Below are 23,261 nucleotides of genomic sequence, written 5' to 3'. Positions count from 1 at the left end.
TAGGGATTAAATTATTTAAAGCTTTCAGCTGGCTAGTGTAGGCAAGCCGTGGCTTAGAAAACACTTAATCTATTTTTTAAAATCTGTTCCTAAGTTTGCTTTGCTTCGGCTGGAAGGCGACACGCGCCACCCACCTGCCACATTCTGGAATCTTTTAAATTTATCCAAGAGAAAAAGAGACCTTTAAGGAATGTCTATATTTTAAATTCGATGCACTTATTTTTTTTTTTCTTGAGCAAAATCTATTTCTAATACGTAAATCACAATTTGCTAAGCATCTAAAAAAGGGCGACTGCTTAAGTTTATTTTGTAAGAAAATTACCACATTTTTAAGTTTTGGCTTTTGATTAGTTAGAAGGGCTTTTGGTAATGCAGTGTGAATCCTTTCAAAGAAAAGCATTTTTTTTTTTTTTTTTGAAAAGGGGCTTCTACTTAAGTAATTTGGCAGCACATTAATATTTTTCACTTCATCTTAGAAAACAAGAACTACTTAATAACCCTGGCTGTGCCTTCCAGTGACCTAACAGCGTATTTGGATGAGGGGGGCATCAGGAGAAGCCCGATCAGAGGATTTATTAGGCAAATCTTCTTACATGTAATTAACCACTACCCAGAGGCTCAGTGTGTTGTTTTCACTGATCAGCTACACGCAGGATGGCTTTCTTTCCGTCAGAAACAATTATTCTAGCATTCTGCCTCTCACGCCTTTGGACGTGTGAGACATAGGACAGGTTAAGGTACAGCTGCAGAGTAGCTGCTTCTCATGTCACACACTGGATGACCCTTCCATGTGTGTCTCTAAAAAAGAGAAGAAGAGATCAGTTTTCCAAAATTTTGGATATGAAGTAGAATATGGTGTCCCCGTATTCTCGTTTTCCTAGAACTTGTATGTAGAGTTTTGGAGAGAAATAAACACAATACTATAAAGTACATAAGAAATATTGAAGGGTAAGGTCCTAGCCTTTTTCTATTGAAAGTAACAAGATCTGATATTTGAGAAGCTAACAAAGTTTACCATCTTCTTCCTTTTTCTCAAGACTTTTTAATTATTAATTAATTAATGAGCTTTTTGAGACAAGGTCTCACTCTGTAGTCCTGGTAGTTCTGGAACTTGAAATTCAAACCAAGCTGGCCTTGGACTCAGAGAGACACACTCCTGCCTTTGCCTCCCAAGTGCTGGGATTAAAGGCTTGTGTCACCATGCCCAGCAGTGATTGTAACTTTGTATTGTATTGTATTGTATTGTACTGTTTTGTTTTGTTTTGTTTTGTTTCAAGACAGAGTTTCTCTACATTGCCTTGGTTGGCCTGGATCTCACTCTGCAGTCCAGGCTGGCCTCAAACCCATAGAGATCCCCCTGCCTCTGTCTTCAAGGGCTATAATTAAAGGCTTGAACCACCACTGCCTAGCCAATGATTACGATTTTTATTTAACCTAATCCAACCTGGCACAATGCCATCATTTCTCCAGTTTGATTGCTAGGGAGATGGCTCAGCATTCACGAGCACTCACTGGCTGCTCTTCCAGAGAGCCTGGGTTTGTCATATAGCACATGGTGGGTCACAACTGTCTTTAACTCCTGATGTCCTCTTCTGGCCTCTGGGGGCACCAGGCATAGACATATGAGCAGGCAAAATACCTGTACACATTAAAAGAAATTAAGTTGCTAAAAAAATGTTAAACTCTGTGTAGGCTGAGGTTTTTCTCTAAATCTACTTTATTTAGGGTTCTTAAATTCTTCAACTTCCCTTCTAGCCCACCAACCAGAGGTAGAGGAAGAAGGAGGTCTATAGGAAAAGGGAGTTGTAGACCTGTTTAGAAGTAGTTCTTTGGGGGCAATTCCATTCATTGTTGTTAGGGTACCAGCAGTCCAATTCAATAGCAAGCACCAAACATAAAGCAGCAGTGCTGGTTTGATCCAGCACAAACCACAAGGCTCTGTCGAATGGACAAAAGTCCATGGAAGCAGCCACAATCAGCCAGAATACCATAGGAAGTTCTTTGGTGTGTTTCTCTCTACAGAGTGAAGACCAGCGAAGACCAGTGAAGCATTGTACACATCGAAATGTAAGAACCTCCTTTCACTGTTCGTGGAGTTCCGATTACATTCTTTCCAAATATCACACACCCTCTCAAGTGTCCACGACAGCAAAACATCACAGGCTCTCACATGCTTCAGTAAAACAGCCTCTCCCCAGACAGCATCCAGAAAAACACCTCGTGACATGACTGAGTTTCCAAAGAAACCAGAAATTCCCACCTCACCCTGGGGGCTGGAGAGATGTTCAGTGGATCCAGGGCATCGCTGCTCCTCAAGAGGACCTGGGTTCCATTCCCAGCACCCACAGGGCATCTCACAACCATCCACAATTCCAATTTTGGGGCATCTGACACCCTCTTCTGTCCTCTGATGGCACCAGATACACATGTGATGGGCAGACGTAATAAATGTAATCAACACACCCATGCTGAAAACACAAAATTCAATTAAATTTTAAAATGTTGAGCTCTTCATTTTGATTGGTTGTGGTCCCTTGTTGCAAAGAGGAGTTTCCTTGGTGACAGCTAAAGAGTTTCTTCTCCTTATCTGTGAGTAGTTAGGGGTTATTCTGGTTTAGTAAAACGGTCTTCACCATTCCTGAATAGCTGGCTAGGTGTCTGGTACTAGTCGTGAGCTCCCTCTTGTTCAGCAGGTCTTAAGTCCAATTAGAGTCCCATTGATTACAGCCAATACATGAATGGCATCCACTTTTGCATCTTTAGGATCATCACGCCATGCTGGTCATTGCTGTGGCTTGTAGGTGTCCTAGTTGGTTAGGATCGTTGATTGCTTCCCTCCCTTGCAACCTTACCCTTTCTGGGGCCAGGAAAGCCAGTCCTCAGGGACAGGACATTCAGGCCAGTTCCAGCTCAGGGGCCTTTGGGGCCTGTGTCTGAAGCACATGGCATCCTCGGCAATAGGGACTTACCTTCTACCTCTGGAGGGCAACAACAACAACAAAAAAGTCCCAGGAGGCCTCAACCTTACACAAAGAAGTGCAGGCAACTCAGGAGAGCGGGAGAAACAGTCTTCCCCAGGGAAGAGCTCACCAACTGGTTACTCAGTACCAAGTGGCCAGTGCTGCAAACATACATACAAGTGACATGATATAGACTGGGCAGTTGGTACTTACGTATTTAGGAATATCTACATCTACAGATATGCATATAACAATAATTAAAGAGAATGTGATGATTTTGAAGAGCAAGGAGGGATATATGGTATAGTTTAGAAGGAGGAAAGGGGAAAATGCTATAATTATGTTATAATCTCAAAAAAATAACAGTGATAATTTAACACAATGTTTATCAATGGGCCCAGAACTCTCAGCAAAGTTGGACGCCCAGCTCCATTCTCACTTCTGGGCCCCTCCCTCAGAGTCACTTTCTAGCATCGAGCTGGCTCCTAAGGGATCAACACACACTTTTCTGTCCATCACAGCTGTCACCCGCCTGCTCTATTTCCTGGGGCTCCTCCTCCACCTCATCCTACCCAAGTCTGGTTATGGTCTGGTTCAGTCTGCTCAAATGACCCCCGCCCTTCCTTTCTGTCACTGAAAATAAAACACGAAGGCTATTTCTATACCAAGGAAGCAAAGCACCAGAAGGAACCTACAGTCCAGACATCTCCACTGTTTCAAAGACAGCCTTTAGGGTCAGTTTACCCTTGTGTGCCTGACGTCTCCTTAGAATCGATAAGGAATCAAACCAATATGGCCAGATGTGGTGGCACAAACCTGTAATATCAGTACTATGGAGTCAGAAGTAGGAGGATCAAGAGTCCAAGGCCAGCCTTGGCTACATAGTGAGTCTCAAAAATTAAAAAATGACATTAACACAGCAAAATTCAAGTGGAAACTTCTAGCTTCTTTCTTTCTTTTTTCTTTTTTCAAGATTTTATTTATTTTATGTATGTGAGTACACTGTAGCTGTCTTCAGATACACCAGAAGGGGGCATTGGATCTCATTATGGATCGTTGTGAGCCACCATGTGGTTGCTGGGAATTGAACTCAGGACATCTTGAAGAGCAGTCAGTGCTCTTAACCACTGAGCCATCTCTCCAGCCCCAACTTTTGGTTTCTTTAGAAAGTCAGTTTCATTGAATTGTGCTTTGCTGGGGCACACACAGGAAGGAGTGTTTTCCTGAAACAGAGACAAGTGAAGAGATGTTTCAATAAGGCAGATACGGGAAGAAACTTCACTGAAGCATACACAAATGAGAGGATGTTTTGGCAAAGCAAGCATGTGAAAGGATACATGATGGATTCTTTGCTAACAATACGCATGACTTGGTCCACCTTACATTGTGTAGTTGATCTTCATTTGTTGACACTCCACAGAGAGAAATGCACCAAAAACCTTCTGGTGATGGCTGGTGGCTTCTTGCCTCTTCTGCCGACTTGGTCGCTTAGCAGAGCGATATCAGCTGAGACAGATTCATGTGCTGAGGTAAGACACACGGTGAGGCAAGACCCATGGAGGACATGTGATGTTTGGAGGGAGTATAAATAGGACTCAACAGACCGTGAGAGAGGCTAGCTTGTACAGCTAACTCTGCAACGCTTCTCGCGCTTTTGTCTTTCCTGATCATCGATTTGTCCAGAGAGGCAGAGCTGAGAGCTTCTCCTGGAACTCCTAATGGTCCTAATTCTTCATGCTGATTTGAGCTGATTCCACTGAGACCTGGATGTTCCTGCTAGGTTGTGCACCAAAGAACCATGTCTGAACAGGTTCACTTCGCCTGTATCCTAATCACCTTTCTTTTCACTACCTTTGGTGGGTGGTGGACTAGAAGGGAGGTTAAAGCGTTTAAGAACCATCATTAAAAGTAAGCTTTGAAAAATTAGAGCATTCACAAGACCTCATTGTCTCCTTTTTCTTCAAGTGTGTGTCCTCTTTAGCTGGTACTTATATTCCGTAGAATGGGTGTCACCTGCAACACACAGTTGAGATACGAAACTATTAGTGACAGAACAAGCAACAGGGTGTTGAACGGTGTCCAGTGGAGTTACAGGAGATGGTGAGACGCCTCAGTAAAGGCTCTTGAAAGACTGATGACTGAAAAGTTCTGAGTTTGAGCCCCAGGACCCCCATAAAGGAAGAATAGACTCCACATAATCGTTGTCTGATGGCAGAGCATGTGGTAGCATGGGTGCCCACAAACACACATTAATAATAAAATAACAAGAAAAAATAAAATATGCTGCCTATAATCCTGGTACTTGGGAGGCTGAGACAGGAGGACAGTGAGTTTTGGGCCATCTTGAGCTGATTGTGAGGCTCTGTCTTGAAAACAAACAAACAAAAAAAAGTGCTGGCCCACCCTGCAGGGGTCCTGTGTGGGATCACTAACACCAAATAAACCCTGTAATCACACAGCCCCAGAGGTGCAAGCAGGGGCGTCAGGGCTTCAGGGTTACCCTTGGCTTCAACTTAGTTCCTGGCCAACCTGGGCTACTAAGATCCTGTCTCAAAACCACAAGACACTAGATATTTGGCAAAGATAGTGGTGCACACCTGTGATCCCAAAACTTGGGAGGTAGAGGTAGGAAGTCCAGTGTTCAAGGTTATCTTCAACTATGCTGAGAATTCTGGGCTAGTTGGGGCTACCCAAGACCCTATATCAAAACAAAACAACAGACAAAAACTTACAGCCTTCACTTAGCTACTTCCCGCTACACTCATTTAGAGTGACCTGCAGGCATCTGAGTTTTCTCTATCTTACTTGGAGCTTCTCTTGGGTTGATGTTTATCAAGATCAGACAGACAAGCATGGTGGTACACATCTGCTAATCCCTGCAGTTGGGAGGCAGAAGCAAGAGAACTGTTGTAAGTTCAAGGTCAGCCTGATCAACATAGTGTGTGAGGTCCAGGCCACAGTCTCAAAAAAAAAAAATTAACCAGTAGTCTATAAATTTCATGTCTACTTTTAAAAGCATTACCTACAGTCAGCTGGGTAGTGATGGCTTACACCTTTAATCCCAGCACTCAGGAGGCAAAGGCAGGTAGGTGACTCTCTTGAGTTTGAGATCAGCCTGGTCTACAGAGTAAATTCCAGGAGAGACCCTGTCTCAAAGTAGTGTGTTGGGAAGTGGTAGAATTCATGTGCAAGGACCCACCTGTGACCTACTAACCTGGAAATCCAAGGCTCAAATGGAGTCCTTTTGACTCTAGGTAATACATGGGTGTGCATGTATGTGTGTGTGTGTGTGTGTGTGTGTGTGTGTGTGAGAGAGAGAGAGAGAGAGAGAGAGAGAGAGAGAGAGAGAGAGAGAGAGAGAGATATTTTCTGTTTAGCCTTGGATATTCTGAAATTCTCTCTGTAGACCAAACTGGTACCAAACTCAGAGATCCTGCCTGCCTCTGCTACCCAAATGTTGGGATTAAAGATGTGGGCCACCACCATTGACTCAACACTTCTTACAGATATTACTGACAACTATTTATAGCCCACATCTAAACTCTGACCCATGAAAGGGTAGAAGATCTCTTTCCTGTAGATTGCTTTGAACTATCTAACGGTAACTCCAAGCTGATGGATTTTGTGTCTTGGATTTCCTTTATTTTTCCACATCTGTATTTCATTAACAAGGCTCTTATTTTATTGAATTTTTTTTCTTAGAACAAACACAGCAATTCCTTAGAATGCTGTGTCTGGTAATTTCTTTGGATCCAACAGAGAAATTAGATCAAGCGTCTTACTTCCTATGGCTATAACGGAGATTAAATCAATTAGGATTAGTAATGCATTTAGCGCAGTGTCTGACACATTAAAAACACAAAAATGTTAAACAGATGAAAAGTTATTTTGTTGTTGTTGTTCAAGACAGGGTCTCACTATGTAGCCCTGGCTTTCCTGGAACTCACTCTGTAGACCCAAGCTGGCCTGGAATTCAGAGATCTGCCTGTCTCTGCCTTCTGAGTGCTGGGATCAAAAGCATGTGCCACCACCTCCAGGAGAAAAGTTAATTTTAAAACAAGTAACCGATTCACATATATCCTCCTAGTTAGCACTAAAAGATCATTATTAGGGGCTGGTGAGATGGGAGACTGGGTAAGGACTCTGCTGCCAAGCTTAAGCACCTGAGTTCAGTCCCAGGAACCCACATGATAGAGAGAGAGAACTGACTCCTTTAAATTGTCCTCTGACCTCAGTGTGGGTCCAATGACACACACGCACGCACACACACACAGACACACACATACACACACACACACACACACACATAGAGACATACATACACACACACACATAGAGACACACATACACACACAAACCAACACACAGACATAGACACACACATGCACACATACACATAGACCCTCATACACAGATACACACTTATAGACACACATACAGACACACATACACATAGACAAACAGAAACACACACGCAAGCACATACGAACATATACACATATACACATACACAAAGACACACATACAGACACACATAAACATAGACACACACATATATATACACACAAACACATACGCACATATACACACAGACACATACACAAAGACACACATACACATAGACAAACACACAGTCACATACATATGGACATAGACACATACACATAGACACACATGCAAACACACACAGAGGCACACACTTAATAAATAAATTGAAATGAACAAACAAAACACTATTGAGACTTGACCTAGTAGTATATGCCTATAATCCCAGTATTTGGAAGGTAGGGGCAGGAGAGTCCGGAGCCCCAGAGCAGTCTTCATTAAGTGTCAAATTCAGGAGACCAACCTGGACTAACTGACACTGTCTCAAAAACAAACAATGAAATAATAATAAAATAAAAATGATAAACTAAACCAACAACCACTTGCCAAACACGATCATTTGGAGCAGTGAAAAATATATTCATGAGGCCTAACAATAATTCCAGGATGAAATGAGTTGATTTATAACTATTTCGCTTAAGATTGTAAGGTTTCAGTTTCAAATTTCAATCAATAAAGACATTTCCCTTTCAGATGAATAATTAATTACTGAATATTTTGAAATTTAGAGAGGAAGGTCTTATTCACACAAGATGAAAATACCTTTCACACGAAGTAAAAAAAATGTAATCATGTTTAGCTGAGCTGAAATTATGTGTGGTGCAGGTCTGTAACATCAACGACATAGGAAATTGAATCATGAACACCCCAAATTCAAGGTGTCTGCCTGAGCTACAGAGTGAGTTCAAGGACAGTCTGGCAAGTTGGCCAGACTCTGTTTCAAATTTACAAGTAAGAAGAACGTTGGGAATGAATTTCCATGCAAGGCCCGGGTTTTGAGAAGGAGAAAGCAGAATGGGTTTAAGCCGAGTGTGAAGCAGTAAAGTAGTTTAAAAAGAAACACCCCCCCCCCCCCCCCCCGCTGATTGGCTTCTGTCAAAGTGACCCAGGCTAACATCATCTGGGAAGAGGGAACCACAACCTAGAAACTGTCTCAGCTGAGTTGATCTGTGGGCAAGCCTGTGGGGAATTTTCTTGATTGATGATTGATGTGGGAGGGCCTGGCTCTTTGTGGCCTCCACCTTGGCAGGTGGTCCTGGGTTGTGTTAAAATGCAAACTGAGCAAGCTATCAAGGGCAGACTAGTAGGCAGGTTCTGTCCTACCATCTGTTATGGCTCCTACCTCCAGATTCCAGCCTTGAGGTCTTGCCTTGACTTTCCTTCCCGAGGGACTATAAACTGTAAATAATAATGAAAACAAAAGTCCTTTCTCCCCCAAGTTGCTTTGGTCATGGTGTTTACCATAGCAATATAAAGTAAATGAGGACAATACATTTAGTTGTTTTTCAAGACAGAATCATGGTTTTCTTGAAATGGCGCCCTGCCCGAGAGCTGGAATTATAGGTATGGAGCAATCAATATACCTGGTTATTTTATACTTCTTAATACATTTGCTTTAAACTAATTAAGTCTTAATATTTTAAAAGTTGTTTAGTTTCAGACCCAGGGACAAGGAACTGAGGTGTCGGGAACTAAAAAAGGAGGGCCCTGGGGAAGAGGGGGAAGGGAAAAGGCCTACACCTCGCCAGAGTTCCACCTATTCTCTGGTCAGTCAGGCTTGAGAGGGATGTTATACACCTTCCACTCATTCCTGGGTGGGCATTCCTCTATCCCACTCTTCAGGGGGTGGCCAAGGTTCAGACCTCAGCTCAACTGGAGACCAGCCTGCAATTCCCCACACGGAGGTGCATATCTTACATAAAGCAGACCTGGCATCTAAGTTCTCCCAGCATCCCTCAGTTCCCACCTGGCATACCCTCCCCCTAACCCTGAACTTTCCAGGCCGAGGGCTGGGGCTGCCCTTCCCCTAGAGTCTCATCCCTATATACTCCAGACATTTTGGGTTCCCTGAGCTGCTCTCCTTCCTTTCTTTCTTCCTTCCTTCCTTCCTTCCTTCCTTCCTTCCTTTCTTTCTTTCTTTCTCTCTCTCTCTCTCTCTTTCTCTCTCTCTCTCACACACACACACATCCCTTTTTTCTTCATCTCCCTTCCCATGTTGATTTCCTTGGCCTCCTTCCTTATCTCACCCACATAGTAGCTTCCCAATAAACCTGTGTGTGTGTGTGTGTATATATATATGCATATGTGTATATATGTATGCATATGTATATATGTGTGTATATTTTTTTCAAGACAGAATCTTGTGATGTAACCCAGACTGCCCTCAAACTCTGCTATCTATCTATCTATATCTACATCTATATATATAGTTTTAATCTGGCTTGAATTGGCTTATTTCACCAGTACAGAAATAACTTATAAAAAAGAATTGGTTTTAAAAATTGTAGATTTACTTTCTATGCATGAGTGTTTTGCCTATATGTATGTATGTATGTGTACCACATGTGTGCCTGGTGCCAACAGAGGCCAGAAGAGAGCATTAGATCCCCTGGAACTAGAGTTACAGATGGTTGTGAGCCATTCTGTGGGAACTGGGAATTTAACCTAGATCCTCTGTGCAAGCAGCCAGTGCTTGCTGACTGGTGACTAACTCTCCAGCTCCATATATATTCCATATCTCTATCTATCTATCTATCTATCTATCTATCTATCTATCTATCTATCTATGAGGAAGAGCTAACCAGATATAGCTATAATATGGTGAAAGAAGGAAAGAAAGAAAATGTATCATATTGTATGGTATCGTATCATATTGTATTATATGCATATATGTGCCTTTTGGACAATTCTTTTAAATGAGTCACATTCAAAATATAGCACACATTATGCTGGTTCAGGAGTGGGAGCGGAGACAGAAAAATCCCTGGAGCCCTGGCAATACAATACCCTGTCTCAAAAACAAACAATAAGAAAAACTTACAGTATATATAAAAAGAAATATAATCTAAGCAACTGTATTTTCCTCTCCATGACTCATTAAGCCCCAGAGGAAATTTTCTGTAGGTGCCTTGTAACTTTTTGGGTCATCATTTGGGTAGCAAAAAGTCCCCAGAAGACGTGTTTCCAATAATAGTTTCATTTCTGTAGTCACATTGTTCAGTTCAGTGAATAAACCCACATATGAATTGTTACTAGCCTCTAGTTCAGCTTTGCTTCGACCAAAGCTCAGGCCTTTCTCTTATGCTGCCTGCTACCTGCTACCTAAGCAATTCTGGCTCCTTGGAAAAAGTAGAGAGAAGAAAAAGGTCTTATTTGAGTAACAAGCAGGCAGCCCCTGTTGTGGGTACTAAGAGCCTCAAGTTCTTATTCTCTATCTTTTCTTTTTTATTTAAAAAAATTTTTTTAATGTTCACAGATGTTTTGCGTGCATGTGTGACTGTGCACCCCAGAAGCCAAAAGCCAGTATTAGATCTCCTGGAACTGGAGTTAACGCGCATGTACTGGCGACCAAATTCGGATCCTCTGGGAAAGCAGCTAGTGCTCTTAACCACGGAGCCATCTTTCCAGGACCTCTTCCTCCTCCTATGGCTTCTCAGAGATAGCCCAGCTAGGAGCTTCCAGGTGCACGCCCTGTGCTGTGGCCGATGTGCTTCTCCTCAGCAGGCCACTCATGTTCCTAGCCTTCATCTGGTTGCTGTGGTGAATGAATTGCTCTTCTTACGGTGACCAAACACCAAGCATTCTAAGAGGCTTGCTGTGGCTCAGAGCCCTGGAGAGGCCTGGCAGCAGGAGCCTGAGGTAACTGGTCTGCATCTGCAGTCAGCCCACAGAGATGCGTCCTGGTACTTTCCCCTACTGACTCAGCCTATTGGGTGGTACTGCCCACATTCAGGATGTATCTTCCGTCCTTGGTTAAACCCCTTTGGAACGGTTGTCATAGACACAGTAAGTATATATGGTACATGTATACTGGAGCATGTTCTCTCTGCTTCTCCTCCTCCCTCTCCTTTGTTACCCGAGACAGGTTTAGGTTTACTTTAATGTCATATATACATGCATTATTTTAGATATCTACATAAAATCTAGAAACCAGACCATCAAAATGGCTTAGTGATAAAGGCATTTGCTCCAATCCTAATGACCCGAGTCGTGTCATCTGGACCACATGATACAAAGAACTGTCTTGCTCTCTTGCTAGTTGTCCTCTGGCCTCCACATGCTTACTGTGGTACCTGAGCCATGGTAGGCACATCCAAACACACACACACACACACACACACACACACACACACACACGCTAAACGTGTAATTTTAAAAAGCCTGACATTTGTCTGAGACTGGTTTAATTCACTGAATATAATGGACTCCAGTTGCATCCATTTCCATACAGTGACAAAAAGATAAGGCTGAAAAAAATTCCATTGTGTATGTAGACTATCTCAGTCAGGGTTTCTATTCCTGCACAAACATCATGACCAAGAAGGAAGTTGGGGAGGAAAGAATTTACTCAGCTTACACTTCCACATTGCTGTTCATCACCAAAGGAAGTCAGGACTGGAACTCAAGCAGGTCAGGAAGCAGGAGCTGATGCAGAGGCCACGGAGGGATGTTCCTTACTTGCTTGCTTCCCCTGGCTTGCTCAGCTTGCTTTCTTATAGAACCAAAGACTACCAGCCCAGGGATAGCATCACTTCCAAGGGGCCCTCCCACCTTTGATCACTAATTGAGAAAATGCCTTACAGCTGGATCTCATGGAGTCATTTCCTCAAGGGAGGTTCCTTTCTCTGTGATAACTCCAGCTTGTGTCAAGTTGACACACAAAACCATAGACCATTGTGTGTATGTCTATTCCTTTGCTGTTAATGCAGCTGAGGAGAGTTATACAGACTTGTTCAGCCTCTTAAGTATCAGTTGATGCAGATGTGGATTTGCTGTTTCTGCTCAGATGAATGGCAGACAGGTGGTGCTGCAGGTTGATCTACCTGCTGAGCTCAGATTCAGACTATCAAACTCAAGGCCAGTTTCAGTTGGTGGACTCAGTATGTTCTTAGTCATGGAGGACCCAGCTTTCTTTCCCTGTGTGATTCACTGAGTCTAACATCTCACCACCTACACTGTTTGGCTAGTCAACATCTGGTCCTCTTGCTCTCCACAGCTGCCTTCCAGGGTTATCTCTCTTTGTGGATCAGACTACATTCAGGTTCCTGGTTTGTGGTTATTCCCTGCATTCAAGCCCCCATGCTCTCTTGATTTTACACAATAGTTTTTGTCTTGGGATGGCCTCTAACCATTGCTCTCCAAGTCATATCAATTGGCAGCAAAACAGGATTCCTCTCCTTTGCTGACTCATCTGCTGGAGAAACAAACAAAAAACCAAAACAAACCCACAACTGGACTGGAGGCTTGTGAGGCTGTGGGAGGCCCACACATCTTTCTGCCAAGGCTGGCTTACCTTTCAGATGGTGTCCCCCTACACCAGGGGTGTGTGTGTCTCAGAATCTCTGGAGGATGTGATTGGCAGGCTTTCTTCTTTTTGGTCTCTTCAAGCTGGTCTTTTTCTCTAGATTTTCATGTGTCCTGACAGCACCTTTGTGAAATTCTAGAGCTCCTCCTGCCGTTAATCTTCGGAGATTAAGAGAGTATGTTTCTCTTTACTCTGATTCTTCTTCTCTTAGTCACACAGAAGCAGTTTGTAGTCTGAACCCTGAAATTCAGGGAGGAACGGGGAGGGGGGTAGAGGGAGGGGAAACTGTAATCAGGATATATATTTGTTGTGGGAAATATTAAAAAAGAACTGACACGTTCCCATGCTTGTGCCAGCAACTCTCTGCCCCAGTGGTCTGGTCAGGCATTGGTCAACTTGTTTTATCTCATGGAGACTCTGACTCAGAACTCCACAATCTCTCCACCCAGCCCCCTAGGTTCCCACTGGTGGGTCCTTACCAAGCCCACCTGTGCTTCAAATCCCCCACAACCTTTGTGTTGCACATTTAGCACACCCATGCTTTACAGGATACCTTTCTCTCTTGAACCCAGATGAGCCGCCCCCACTGTGTGAAGGGAAAGCCAACACAAACTTAGTTCAGAAACAATGGTAACTCAATCTCTGGGCACAACAACTAAAACCTAATCTTGTAAGCCTTATTAAAATCTGATTCCTCTGGTGGCGAATCCTTACACATCCGCCATGATACCGGGAAACTCTAGCAGCTACATCTTACATATATGCTGTCCCCATTCCAAAAGACCTAAAACTCTCTCCTGCTTCCTCTCTTCCTCTGACCAATCCGGAAGTCCCGCCTACTCACCCAGTGATTGGCTCCTTTATTCTTTAAGGGATTGGTTCACAAGAAGCCACCTGTGCAGATAACTCATTCCTCATTCCAGGCAGTCTCTCCCGGGGGAGCAGAATTAACATAAAATACAGGCAGCACAGAGCCATCCACAACATATGTAATGTGAGAGAAAAAAAAAAAAAGTCTATCTCAATACAAGGAAAATAAATAAGTAAACTCTTTCTTTTGTAAGTTGCCTTGGGCGTGGTAGGTTTTTTGGTTTTTGTTTGTTTGTTTGAAGACTGTTTTTGGTTTAAGCTGAGGGAAAACATCCCAACAGCACAGGGAAAACCCTCAAGGATGACTGAGTCTTCTCTGAAGACAAACCCCCCTCTTCAGGACACTTTAATGTCAAGCCTTTTATAGCCACAAAATCCATTAAGGCTTCTGCATTAGTGACTATTTAATTGCTGATATAAAACACTATGACTAAGGCTACTTACGAAAGAAAGCGTTTGCTTTTATTTATTATTTTATTTTTTACTGAAATCGATTTTGTTTTCTTTTCTTTCCTTTCCTTTCCTTTTCTTTTTTTTTTTTTTTTTTTTTTTTTTTTTTTTTGTGAACCAATAAAGCTTTACTAGGCTTATGTTCAGGAATATGGGTGAGGGGTTTTTCACGGGAGTGGAAATGACTCAGACAGATAGAGAACCAAGGCTGTCACAGTGAGAGAATTCCCAACCACTGGGCTCTCTCTCCAACTCCCTACAGTGAGAGACTTCCTAACCACTGGGCTCTCCTCCAGCTCCCTAGTTTGTTTTTGTCTTTGAGGCAGGGTCTATGTAGCTCTGGTTGGTCTGGAACTTGCCACGTAGAGCAGGCTGTTCTTAAACACATACGTACAGATCTACCTGCCTCTGTGCTAGGACTAAAGGCCTGTGCCATCACACCTGGCCCACTTTGGGTTTTGGAGACAGGGTCCAGTGTGAGCCAGCATCGCTTCCCACACCTTATGTAGCCAAGGATAACCTTGCACTTGTGATCTCCCATCTCTCCCTCCCTAAGCTGGCCTGTCCTAAGCAAGCTAAACGTGTGCATACTCTATCTGGAGTGGATCCACTCCGAACTGTACACCCTAAATACACGTGCAAGGTCATGTGGATGACTACGTAAGCCAACACACAGAGGTAACTGGGATACGGGCACCCGTGGAATGTGCAAGAGGAGCCAAGAACAGGAGCATACTCCATAGGCCCCGCCCTCAAGAGATGCGGCTGGAGGATCAGGAGTTCAAGGACAGCCTCAGCTAAGGATCTAGTTTGAGGCTGGCCTGACTTAGAGAGCCTGTCTGGATAAAAAATGCAGCAGATAAAAAGACCTGAACTAGGAAACATGGCTGAATCTCATTGACAACGGTGAGTGGGCAAAAGAAGGCTCTGCTGGCCTTACTTATCTTAAAGGTCTCATTACTAATTTATCATTAGTGTGTAGGACTGTGTGCTTCCACCCAAATGTGGAGGTCAGAAGACAACTTGCAGGAGTCAGTTCTATCTTTCTACCACGAGGGTCCCGGGAATCAGTCAAATTATCGTGCCCGTTGCCAAGGGATCTTGCCAGCCCTGATGACAATAATGCTAGTTTCTAAAAAGAAAATCTACATTTTTCAGGTCTTTGAATCTGCACCTGTCTCTGAAGTAAGTATCCCATCCAAGGGAGACCCAGGACCAGGGAGGTTGTCACATCCCAAAGTTAAGGACTGGCAGCACTTGAACCTTTTTTCTCTGGGCTGAGCTTAGAAGCCTGGGCAAGCCATGGGGTGACCTTCATCTCTCCACAGGGTAAGAAACTCACTGACCACTCTGTCCTAGGGCTCAGTTTGCCCAACTCTAGGCTGGCTCGAAGGCAGCAATGCTGTCCCAAGCATTGTTGCATCTGGCTGCAACCAGCACTGTGCAGGAAAATACCGCTTAAGTAATGCCAGATGTGGGGCATCGGCCTCTGCTTCTTTCTGGGTTTCAAGGGCACACAAGCCCACAACTGCCATTGGCTCCAAGAGGGTGGCTAAAGAAGGCAGCAGTATCCAGAAACAATGCAGCCAAGTAGGCGGCTTCCTGGGCACTGGGATCCTCTGCGAGATATTCTTCCAGGCCGTCCAGGAGTAGAAGGGATGGAGTTGGTGCTGGGGCTTCATGGGCAGAGGCCAGCAGCTGGAGAAGCTCTTGAATTGAGGATGGGTACTGGAATCGAACCTTCTGGAGCCGCCAATACTCTCGCGCTGTGGGTGTACTGAGCGGCAGGCTCTGAAGGGGCCTTCGCATCACGAAGAGGACAGACCCGCAGCCTTCCCCTGCCGCCTCAAGGGCGGCTGCAAACAGCAGCGACGTCTGCGCAGAGCGCGGAGCGCCGAGCAACAGCAATGGCGGCCAGGCAACGCCATCCTCTCCAGGCCTTGCCGCCCAGCCGGCATCCAGCACCCGCCTCAGCGCCTCCGCCATCGCCATTTGCTCTCGATTTTGTTTTCCTCACATAATATATCCTGATTACTGAAGGCTGGGAGAGATAGTTCAGCAGTAGAGCATGCTGGCTGCTCTTCCAAAGGTCCTGAGTTCAATTCCTAGCACCCACATGGCAGTCACAATCATCTATAACTGGGGTCCTATGAGATCCAATGCCTTCTTTCAATGTACAGATATACATAAGACAAAACACCCAAATCCATAACTGAATAAATCTTGAAAAATTATATATATACGTGTGTGTGTGTTACAGTTTCCCTCCTCTCTACTCCTCCCAATCCCTCTCTACCTACCCTTGCATCTGGATCCTACCCCTTTCTGTCTCTCATTAGAAAACAAGCAGTCTTCTAAGGAATAATATAATAATATAATACGGTAAAAAACAAAACAAAAAACCCTAACACATAAGAATGGGACAAAACAAACAACCAGAAAAAAAGAGCACAAGAGAAAGCAAAAGAGACAGAGCCTTACTGGTTCGCACACTCAGGAAGCCCATAAAACACTAATATGGAAGCCGTAAATAAAATAAAATTATAATAAAATGTAAATAAATAAGGAGACAAAAAATGAAAAAAGAAAAAGAAAAGCCCTGGTAGGACATTATGAGACAAGGAATCTCCGAAGATGCCATTTAGTTAGGGGTTTATTTTTTGGCCATTTACTGCTGGGCATACAGCTTACCTTTAAGAGTAGTTTGCTTCCCCAGTGAGATGCCCTTGGAGGAAACTAAATTTTCATTTGCAAGTGGCTATCAATTGGAGATGACTTCTCAGTTGGGAATGGGCATGTGTCCACTTCTCCTTTCAGCTATGGGACGCCATCTGCTGCAGACCAGTGTAGGCCCTGTGCATGCTGCCTCAGTCTCTGTGAGTTGATATGTGTATGAACTCAGGAGTGATAAATTATTTCTCTGCCTATGAAATGAGCCAGTTCAAGCCATTCAGCTATATTAAATGCTGGTTTGTTGTGAAGCTGCTCTCGGGTGAGTTCACTGCCCTCAAGGACTGACAAAAATTGAGACAGAGGGAGGTGGGGAGGGAGAGCACACAATGTCTGGATTATATAGGGAAGAGCCCTTTAGGGAAAGGGTAGCCCCTGGACTGGAAATTTTAGGGTTAAGAGCAGGGTGTGCCAGGTAGGGACTGAGGGATGCTGGAAGAATCTGGATGGCAGGTCTGCTTTGGTATGTATGATATGCACCTCAGTCCCTGGGGCTGGAAGCCAAACAAGGATTATGAACTACACGATCACATCCACATCGACTTACAGGGTTTTGTTTTCTTGGCATCCTTCATCCCCTCTGGCTCTTACACTCTTTCTGCCTCTTCTTCTGCAGAGTTCCCTGAGCCCTGAAGTGACATACCAGTTTAGGGCTGAGTGTTCTAGGGTCTCTCACTCTCTACATAATCTCTGGCTGTGCGTCTTTGCATTTGTTCCCGTCTACTACAGGAAGAAGCTTTTCTGATGTCCGCTGAGCAGGGCACTTATGAGTGTAGGAGAATGTCACAGGAGTTATTTATTGTTCTTTTTGTAGAACAGTAGAGTTTGCTTTTACCATAGTTCCCTGGGCTATCTATTCTCAGGTTCTCGATCATTCAAACAGTGTCAGGTAAGGGCTCCATCTCAAGAGTGAGCCTTAAGTCAAATCAGATATTGGTTGGTTGCTCCCTTAAGCCTGTGCCACCATTGTACTAGTGTATCTTGCAGACAGAACACCACTGTCAAAGGGTTTGTGGGTGGCTTAGTATTTATACTTCTCCTTTGGTAGCATGCAGAAAACTTTCCCATACCAAAGATGCTAGCATGTAGGGGTGTAGGCTCTGTCTAGATATCAGTTCAACTTCTTCATGTTCTATGAGTTGTGTAAATGTCGTCTTTAGCAATGGGACCTTGCCACCAGTTTGTGGAAAATAACCTATAATCTTAGGAACAGCTTGGATTTTTTGGGGGGGGTTCCTATGGGACCCCTTTGACAATTAGATGTAACCCATTCTCCATGCTAGAGAACCCATGCTCCATGCTGGACACAGTGACAAGAGCTGTCTAGTTGGGGCTCTGTCTCCTCATTATTTAGCAATTTTATTTAGATTGCTTTCACATACACATACACACATATACATATACAAATATATATACACAAATATATAAACATGTATATATAAACAAATATATATAGCATATAAACACACACACACACACACACACACACACACACACACGAAGCTTCTATTAAGTTTCCATGCTACTCCTTGAATATCCCTTAATTTAAAAATGGGTTAATGTAAAAAAAAAAAATGGGTTAATGTGTCTCTCTTCCCACATTGTCCCCCTTGCCACCCTTTTCCCTCCCCCTCTCCACTTGGTTCTTCTAGTCCAGCTCCCTCCCATCAATCTATAACTAACTATTCCATTCCCTTTTCTAAGGGAGATCTATTTACCCCTCCCCAACACTCCCCTCACCCAGTCTCTATCTAACTTTTGTGCTTCTATGGATTGTAGCTTGGTTACCATTGACTGAACAGATAAAATTTATATATAAGTGAGTAAATACTCAGAATGATTTTTTTTTTCTAATTCGATACATTTGCCTGTGAATTTCATGATGTCATTTTTTTTAACTGCTGAGTCATACTCCATTGTGTAAATACACCACATTTTCTGTATCCATTCTTCTGTTGAGGGGCATCTAGTGTGTTTCTAATTCCTGGCTATTATGAATAGAGCAGCATGGAATGACTGAGGAGGACCTCTGAGATAGAATGAAGCATCCTTTGGGTAAACACCCAGGAGTGGCATGGCTGGAGCTTGAGGTAGATCAATTTCCCTCTTTCTGAGAAACTGCCACACTGATTTTCATAGTGGCTCTACAAGTTTGTGTTCCCAACAGCAATGGATGAGTGTTCCCCCTCACAGCGCATCCTTGCCAGCAAAAGCTGTCACCTGTTTTATTGATCTTGGCCATTCTGATGGGTGTAAGATGAGATCTGAAAGTAGTTTTAACTTGTATTTCCCTGAAGCCTAAAGACACTAAACATCCCCTTCAGTGTTTCTCAACCATCTGGGGTTCCCTTTTTGAGAAATCTCTGTTTAGTTCTGTACCTTTCTGAGAAAGGGTTTCTCTGTCTAGCAGCTCCCTGGCAGTCCTGGATTTCACTTTGCAGACCAGGCTGGCCTTGCCTGCCTCTGCCTCCTGAATGCTGGCGTTACAGGCGTATGCCCATAGGACCTGGCTGTTGTACTTCTTTCTTTTTTAATGGGTTATTTGTTTTCTTGATAACTAGATTTTTTTTGAATTCTTTATATTTTTGGATATTTGCTCTCTATCGGATGTGTACTTGGTAAAAATCTTTTCCCATTGTGTAGGCTGTTACTTTGTATGAAAAGCAGAGTCCTTTACCATGTAGAAGCTTTTCAGTTTCATGCATTTATTCATTTATTAATTGTTGATCTTACAACCTAGGCTTCTGTTCAGAAAGATTTTTCCTGTGCCAATGAATGCAAGGCTATTCCCAATTTCTTCTTTTATAGGATTCAGCATATCTGGTTTTATGTTGAGGTCTTCCATCCACTGGAGTTCAGTTTTGTGCAGGGTGGTAAATATGGATCTATTTGGATTCTTCTACATGCAACCCTCCAGTTTGACCAGCAAAAATTGTTAAAGATGGTGTCTTTTTGCCAATGTGCATTTCTGGTTTTATAAAAGTCAGGTGTCCGTAGGTGTGTGGATTTAAGTCTGGGCCTTCAATTTGATTCCATTGATCAACATGTTTGTTCTGTGACAATACCACACTGTGTTACTAGCTCTGTAGTAACAACCCAGTTGGGGGTGGTGATATGTCCTGCAGTTCTTTTATTATTCAGAATTGTTTTAGCTACCCTGGTGTATTTGTGTTTGTGTGTGTGTGTCCATATGAAACTGAAAATTGTCCTTTCAAGATCTGTGAAGAATTGTATTGGAATTTTGTTTTTTAAAGATTTTTATTTATTTTTTTTATATATGAGTATACTGTCGCTGTCTTCAGACACAGCAGAAGAGGTCATCAGAACCCATTACAGATGGTTGTGAGCCACCATGTGGTTGCTGGGATTTGAACTTAGGACCTCTGGAAGAACAGCCAGTGCTCTTAACTGCTGAGCCATCTCTCCAGCTCCGTATTGGACTTTTTATGGGGATTGAATTTAATCTAAAGATTGCTTTCTGCAGTCTGATCATTTTTACCACATTAATTATACTGATCAATGAACTCAATGAACGTGGAAGATTTTTCCATCTTCTCATATCTTCTTCATTTTCTTTTTTCTTAGCATCTTATAGTTTTTAAAAATGATTTTTAAAATTTACTTATTTATTACATGTAAGTATACTGTAGCTCTCTTCAGACACCCTAGAAGAGGGCATCAGATTTCGTCACAGATGGTTGTGAGCCACCATCTGGTTGCTGGGATTTGAAGAGCAGTCAGTGCTCTTAACCGCTGAGTCATCTCTCCAGCCCTATAGTTTTTATTATACAAGGTTTTTTTGTTTTGTTTTGTTTTGTTTTGTTTTGTTTTGTTTTTGTGTGTGTGTTTTTACTGATAGTTTATATTACTTGAGGCTATGGTGAAAGGCTTTGTTTACTGGAGTTTTTCTTAGTCTGTCATTTGTATACAGGAGGGCTTCTGATTTTTGTGAGTTAATTTTGTATCCAGCTGCTTTGCTGAAAGTGTGTATCAGCTGTAAGAGTTGCCTGGTGAAATTTTTAAGGCTACTTATGTATACTATCATATTATCTATAAATAATGATACTATGACTCCCCCTTTCAAACTGTATCTGCTTGATCTCCTTCAGTTGTCTTATTGCTCTAGCTAAGACTTCATGTAGTGTATTGGTTAGGGAAAATGGGGACAGCCTTGTCTTGTTCTTGATTTTCATGGAATTGCTTTGATTTTTTTCTTCATTTAAGTTGATGTTGGCTATGAACTTGCCATAAACTGCCTTCATTATGTTGGTGTATGCCACTTGTATTTCTCTTACCTCTAGGACTTTTATCTTGAAGGTGTGTGGATGTTGTCCGAGGCCTTTTCTGCATCTAATGAGATGATCATGTGGGGTTTGTCTTTTTAATTTGTTTTAATGGTGGATTGAATTTTTCTCTTTATGTATGTTGAACCATCCCTGCATCTCTGAGATGAGCCTTACTTGATCATGGTTGATGATCTTTTGGATGTGATCTTGGATTCAGTTGCAAGTATTTTATTGAGAATTTCTTCATCATGCTCACAAGGGAAATTGGTCTGTAGTTGTCACTGGACAGTGACTGCACATACCTTTAGTTCTCTTTCTTTGTTGGGTCTTTATGTGGTTTGGCTATCAGGGTAACTGTGACCTCATAGAATTAATTCAGCAATGTCCTACTGTTTCTATTTTGTTTAGCGGTCAGAAGAGGGAATTAAATACCCTGTAGCCAGAGTGGTACCGAGAACCAAACTTAGATCCTCTGAAAGAGCTAGTACTCTTAACCTCTCCTAACCTGGAGCCATCTCTCCAGGCCTCATAATTGATTGATTGATTGATTGATTGATTGATTGAGATAAGGTCTCTTGTAGCCCAGGCTGGACTTGAACTCTGTATGTAGCCAAGGATGACTTTAAACTTCTGAGTTTCTGTCTCTACTTCCTCAGAGATGGGATAATATACATACATCATCTTACCTTGCTTCTGCCATGCTGAGATCACACATGGGCCCTGTGGATGCACTTTACCACTTGAGCTACGCCCACAGCCTCCAGATGTTTGTTTTAAAAGAAAAATTATAAATCAGGAAGAAGAGTAAAGAGTTAATAAAATTATAAAAGTTTTATTTTTCTTTCTAAAAATTTATTTATTTGGTGTGTATGTGTGAGTCTGTGTGTGTGTGTGTGTGTGTGCGTGTGTACGCGAGTGCCTGTGTATGTTCATACAAACCACAGTGTGAGTGTGAAGATCAGTGGACAAGTTTTAGGGCCTTGGCTCTCTCCTATTTTGTTTCGTTTCTGTTGTTTTAATTTCTAAAACTCATCATCTGTGTATGTGTATGCATGTGCACAATTGATGGTGGAGGCATTGTGTCATGTGTGCATGTAGAGGTCAGAAGGCGGCTTGAGGCTGGGTTTCTCCTACTGTTTCTCCTCCTGTGCTACATAGTCAAGCTTTCTCACATCTTGCTGTAGTACTGGGATCACAGATGTGTACTTCACATTTAGGCTAATACTCAGGTTCAGGGGTTGAACTTTGGTCATCAGAACTGCATGGCAATAATTTTTACCAGCTAAGAATCAGGTATATTTGCTACTTGAAAAGGGTCTTTTCCTTTAAATCACCGTATGGCTTAGTTCTTGAGTTTTTTTGTTTGTTTGTTTGTTTGTTTGTTTGCTGACTACAGTATATTATCTCAATTTTTCAATGCTTATTTCAACTTTGTGGTCACTACTAAACCAATCTTCATTTAGTATGACTTTAATCATGAAGGCCAAAAAATGAATGAAAGAGAGCTAAAAGACGGAAAAAAAGAAAGGAAAAAAGATACACACACACACACACACACAGAGAGAGAGAGAGAGAGAGAGAGAGAGAGAGAGAGAGAGAGAGAGAAAACTGTTGTTTGTAGATGTCTAGGTCTCCAGGTCACATCACAGTCTTGTGGTCAGTTGTCATGGCCATGACTGACACATGCTACAGAAAGCATAAAATCACACACACACACACACACACACACACTCCGCCCCATCAGGTGTATGTTTTGTTTCTTTCCTTTTTACTCCACAGCAAAGGAGATGAAGGGGCGCATCTATAGAATTATGTGGCCCAGTAGCAGCCTTTGTTCCTGCCTTGTCCTGCCCTTAGGGTAAAACTCAAAGCTCCTCTTTATTCAGTCCAAGAAAGAAAATCCATCTAAAGGCACTAGGCTCTAGAGGAAAGCTTTGCAAAGAAAAGAGGCTGATGGGTTCCATATACATCACACAGTAAAATTTAATAACTCCCCACCCCCACCCCACACACACTAAGCAGTTCTGATGCCCCTGAGTTCATCCTGGGACACCA

General features: G+C 42.8%; 1 long non-coding RNA gene and 1 pseudogene across 3 annotated transcripts; both read right to left on the bottom strand.

Annotated features, from left to right (window-relative positions):
- Positions 1–1,404: 1,404 nt before the first annotated feature.
- Positions 1,405–13,650, bottom strand: Platr14 (pluripotency associated transcript 14). 2 transcript variants are annotated; one of them, NR_040322.1, is made up of 4 exons: positions 13,628–13,650; positions 12,859–13,110; positions 4,902–4,973; positions 1,405–1,639 (listed from the first exon to the last, which is right to left on the bottom strand). It is a non-coding gene; the product is annotated as a pluripotency associated transcript 14 (long non-coding RNA). The 2 variants fall into 2 exon arrangements; NR_040323.1 differs by lacking the exons at positions 1,405–1,639; positions 13,628–13,650 and having other exon boundaries at positions 4,604–4,973; positions 12,859–13,375.
- Positions 13,651–15,114: 1,464 nt separating this feature from the next.
- Positions 15,115–16,176, bottom strand: Gm13884 (predicted gene 13884; annotated as a pseudogene). The gene has a single exon (NR_136919.1). The product of NR_136919.1 is annotated as a predicted gene 13884 (transcript).
- Between the last annotated feature and the right edge of the window lie 7,085 nt (positions 16,177–23,261).

The sequence above is a fragment of the Mus musculus genome, chromosome 2, assembly GCF_000001635.26.
Source record: "Mus musculus strain C57BL/6J chromosome 2, GRCm38.p6 C57BL/6J".
Lineage (NCBI taxonomy): Eukaryota > Metazoa > Chordata > Mammalia > Rodentia > Muridae > Mus > Mus musculus.
The sequence above is the reverse complement of the archived record's forward strand: the minus strand, read 5'-3'. Positions and strand labels throughout refer to the sequence as shown.